This window comes from Engraulis encrasicolus, chromosome 12 (assembly GCF_034702125.1).
Source record: "Engraulis encrasicolus isolate BLACKSEA-1 chromosome 12, IST_EnEncr_1.0, whole genome shotgun sequence".
In the NCBI taxonomy this organism is placed as follows: domain Eukaryota; kingdom Metazoa; phylum Chordata; class Actinopteri; order Clupeiformes; family Engraulidae; genus Engraulis; species Engraulis encrasicolus.
In genome coordinates this window covers 3,666,747-3,671,746 of record NC_085868.1, presented here as the reverse complement: position 1 = coordinate 3,671,746, position 5,000 = coordinate 3,666,747, and the positions used below count along the sequence as shown (strand labels likewise).

The window sequence follows — 5,000 nt, the reverse complement described above, 5'->3', positions numbered from 1 at the left end:
CACCTGTGCGAGTAGGCTATGTGTTTCAACCCTTTCGTAGGATCCGGTATCCGGTTCCGGATCCGGCAGGATCTTAAGCAGTGGATCCGGTATCCGGCAGGATCCTAAAAATCAGGATCCGGTGCATCTCTAGTCCCGACAGATATGATCATTATTGTACTGGCCAGTGTTGGAAAGCATCGACTCCCAACCAGGGGTACGTCACGTGTACCACTTGGGGTATGCAAGCACACTGTAGGGAGTACAAAGACAAATCTAACGACAGCAAAGGTATGGAGCATAGTTTGATTGGGACAGAGAGATGCAGAGGAGCATTAGGTGTAGGGATTAGGGCAGGCCTATTCAAATGGCGGTCCAGGGACCAGGATGGCAAGGATCTGGCTGGCCACGAGATCAGAAAAAATGTAAACAAATATGTGTGCTATCTGTGGCTGTGCATAATTTGCGATCACTAACACTTCAGGTTCGGGGTATCTCTCCTATCCATCATTTGCATTGACGTCACAATATTACGCAATCGATTTTGCTGGACGGCAGAAGTACACATTCGTACATAGGAATTATGCAGACGAAGACAACTTTGACCATAAAATACCAAAGAAACACGTAGTTCTTGTATTTTTTTTAAACGGGATATGTACCTGGCGTTATCAGGCTAGGTTGGCCACGGTGGATGTGTTCAAAACATAGATTTATTCAAATGTATTCTGCTCCACTAGATGGCATAACGGGCACGGGCGGTACGAGAAACTGGGAGAAGAAGAGAAAGTTGTTGCTTGCTTCCAGCCATGAACTTACTCTGCCTGCGATGTATTTTTTTTATCCCGTGTTTATTTTCCTCAGTAAAGTTGTGAACTTAAACCAAACCTCTGAATTGGCAAAATAAGCACATTTATGCACCGTTTCTTCATTGGTGGCTGGGCACCGCGGCTGCATCCTCTTCTTCGTGGCATGGCACAGGTAAGATAATGCTGCTAACTTACTAGGCTACAAGATGCACGGTACATTTTGTGTCAGGCATTTCGCAAAGTGGTGTTTTGAATAGCATATCTTTTCATCTCAGATGTATTTTGTAGGTTAACTTGAATTCTCTCGCTTCGTTTCATTCAAGTGGATTTCATTGTTGTTCAGCCACGTCTGCACAATGTAGGCTATTGTGAAATACAATTCTACATCTTATCTTCTGTTTACATGTCCAATATGTTCATTTGTACTGTATTAAATATTGACCACTTATGTTACCAGTCCATCACTGCTACCTGTCCTGTCTTGCACTTTCTGTCTGTCTGTAATTGTCAGTCCTGTCTATGTCCTGCATGTAGAGAGAAAACGTCGTTTCCCTTGTATGACCATAAATAAAGTGACAATAAAAGCTGACTTGACATACTTCAATGTTTCAAATCGGTGTTGCATTACATTGCACATGTAGAAACACATAGGACAGAATGTCGGTTACATACTTTGATTAAATAATTTTGATTTGATTTGATTAAATAAATAATTTGAAAAGATGACCTTCACAAGAGAAAGAAAAGCACAACAAACCTGTTATTTATCTTTTATTGTTTTTATTGTTTAGTAATTGCAGGTTCATCAGTCAGGTGGTCAGCACCCAAACTAAAACCATGAGTCATGGTGGCCAGGATGACGTCCAGGAATTGCATCCCAGCAGCACAGGTAAATACATGACTAGTAAGTTGGGATGAGTGTTATTTTCTGACATTTTACATCACATTTTAATTCAGACAATATTGCCAAGGGAGTTAATTATTCAGTACTGTACCAGTACATTACAATGCATGGCTAGATTCATTTAAATAGCATGTTTGTCTTTTCTTTTTTTTTCTAATTAGATGGGGGAGCCAACATGAAGAGGTGTCCAGAGAGGCTTCTTCCTCTTTGGCTTTGCAGCAGCACCAGGACCTCACCATCAGTGATGCTGTTCCCCTCATCCATCAGTGATGCTGTTCCCCTCATCCATCGGGCCTACACTTACATTCCTCCCCTGATGCACTGATCACCTGTACCAGTTGTTGGAGTTTTCAGAAGGGCTCTAAATTAACTTTTTTTATTCACTAGTACCCAAAATGGCTAGTATGTTAATCTCCAAACATACCGGTACATTAAATAATGGGTCAAAGTGCCAAGTATGTTTTCTTTTCTACCAGCAAAACTTAATTTTCCCAGCATTTGGCTGGTTGGCTGGTGAGCCCTGGTTGTCATTGATGGTGAGTAGCTGTGATAATAAATAACTGAAATGATGAAGTCCATCCAGACATGTCTTGCTTATTTTATTGTACTAATACAACAACGTAGAACATTTTCTGTGAAAGCCCAACTGGGAAACTCCAACTCCCATTGACATTGTGACACAGCACACAAGTGTTCACTGCACGAAATTGCATTTATGCTTCACCCGTGCAAGGGGGCAGCCCCCAATGGCGCCCCAAGGGAGCAGTGTGGCGGTACCATGCTCAGGGTATCTCAGTCATGGAGGAGGATGGGGGAGAGCACTGATTACTTAACTCCCCCCACCAACCTGGTGGGTCGGGAGTCCAACCGGCAACCTTTGGGATACAAGGCTGACACTCTAACCACTTACCCATGACCGCCTGTCTATCTTCAGTCTAGTCTAACTAATTATATTGTCTCCACTAAATGTATATCTCAGGTGACATAGGTATACTGGTATGGGGATAGTGCTGTATGTAAATAATATTAACCCATTTCAGCCGGCACCAAAATGCCAGCTAATTGCCTATGCCCTTTTTAAGAAAGGTGTCCTCATCCTATAAACAGAAATCCTAAAACCCCCCCCCCCCCAAATAACTAAATAAGTCTCTGAAGCACATACAGACATGATATGAGTTTTAAAAGCTAAGACCATCCTCTTGCATTAATTCAGCTCTAACATACCCACATTTTTAATCTAAAAAAATCGAATGTGTCATGCCTAAATGCTGTGTCGCTCCAAGAACCTAGGTCAATACAACGAGTACACAGCATCCAGCATCAATGGGTTGACTATTACAGGCCTAGTTCAGATAACCATTTATTAATATAAATAAGTACTTGCACGTCTATTGTACATGTCCACCCCACAATATATCCCCTCCCATCACCTACAAAACCTTGACATGTATTTGTACTTTGTGTCTAAAAATAAAGTATTTGAGCCATTGAATGAACTGATTACTACATTGAGTTGGTGTGATTAAGAGGTTGAAATCGGCTAAACTTGACTTGGTGTGCTGGACCTCTGGCTCTTCCATACATCCAATGTGTCATGACATCAGATCATCGCTCTTCTCATCTGGAGACACAGAAAGATAACACTTAGCTGACACTTATCCAAAGCAACTTTGTTACTCACAGAGTGAATTGTTAACTGTCCCTGCAGCATGGGGCTTGGTGCCTAGCTCAAGTAGGCCTACTTCAGCCTGGATGGGAGGTGAAGGGAGAGGTGTAGGATGGGATTTGAACCTGCAACCCTCCAATCGTAACACTTCCCAAACCATTAAGCCTCTGATGTGTGTGACTGATTTCAGAGGGCAGACAATTTGGATGACAACACAACAAAGTGGTGGACTTCATATTATTGACAACAACATCGACACTGGTGGGCCTATGCATGTCATTATAAATAGGCCAGCATGGATAAGGTGATTGGCATTTCATGACAGCATCATGCTGGAGAGTAGGCCTACTACTTGGGAAATCAGCGCTAGAGATGTACACATGGTTTACTTTTACATTTGAACCTTAACAGTATGAACGTCATAGCCTTGCTATTTTACCAAGAGCTTTATGAATTTCGTGTTTATGTTACAGCCTGCAATATCTTAGCATACGTCCATCATAGCATAATGATGCTGATAATTAACGTTAATCATGGAAAGCATCTTACATTGACCTCACAGAAAAAGCCACTGAAATTGCACATTAGACTTAAATTAACTAGCGTTCACGAATTAAGAGACAAATGATGATACAAAGGATGGCAAATGAGAAACTTACCGTGGTGCTCATCCAGCTACTTGAGTAGGCTAGTTTGATGGTTTTCCAGTTGGTTGCCGCGATTCACCTCAGCTTTCTCGTTTTATTTTGAGATCCAGTGAAAAGTCACGCCTGGTTTGTAACCCTATCTGTTTTTGTAACAAACAGCACAATGGGTGTTCACGGTGTTTAGTTTATCGGCGATCTAAGTTACGTTATGAGTTACTAAACGTTGCGAGTCCCATAGGAATCCATTCATTAATGTGGCACTCTTGCCGTCCAGTAGCCGTCCACTAGAACGTTTGACGTCACATGCAAATCATGGATTCATTCACATGAGAATAAAAGTGTAATCTTATTACTTAACAGTGTCATAAATAGACCATCACAAGGCTACTAAGAAATAGAGAGAAGCGAATATCTATCTCTCTGGAAAGCCATCCACTTGTTTTGCACCCTAACTTCGGACACCGCGCTGTTCGCAGTTATGCAGATTCTATGTTCGACCCCTTTACTGGGAATGATTTGAAAAACTGGAATGGAATTTAATGGATTTTAATGGAATACCCCTTAATTAGGAGATGCCCTAAGACAACAAAGTTTGAGAATCACTAAACACTGCTGTAACAGAGTCGATGGAGAGAAAATCTGGACTGAACAGTTGACTAAGATTGACACCTTACACCCCCCGCCCCACACACACACACATACTGGACACACACACACACACACACACACACACACACACACACACACACACACACACACACACACACACACACACACACACACACACACACACACACACTGGACACACACACACACACACACACACACACACACACACACACACACACACTCAAACATCTTTTTCACACCTGTGTGGGGTGGGATGAACCCCACCTCGCTTGCCTTGAATATCTGCTTTGGTCGTGCCCGAGGGGGGAGAGGGAACAATGATGTCATATTGAGATATTGAGATTGGCTTGTGTGACCTGAGAGAC

General features: G+C 42.3%; 3 long non-coding RNA genes across 3 annotated transcripts in view; 2 read left to right on the top strand and 1 right to left on the bottom strand.

The window, feature by feature from the left end:
- Nucleotides 1-5,000, top strand: part of LOC134459983 (uncharacterized) — a 52,897-nt gene that overhangs the window by 23,781 nt on the left and 24,116 nt on the right. The window lies entirely within an intron of this gene.
- On the top strand, nt 539-2,270 carry LOC134459981 (uncharacterized). The gene is made up of 2 exons (XR_010036930.1): nt 539-960; nt 1,580-2,270. It is a non-coding gene; the product is annotated as an uncharacterized LOC134459981 (long non-coding RNA).
- LOC134459980 (uncharacterized) lies at nt 3,180-4,279 on the bottom strand. The gene is made up of 2 exons (XR_010036929.1): nt 4,018-4,279; nt 3,180-3,313 (listed from the first exon to the last, which is right to left on the bottom strand). It is a non-coding gene; the product is annotated as an uncharacterized LOC134459980 (long non-coding RNA).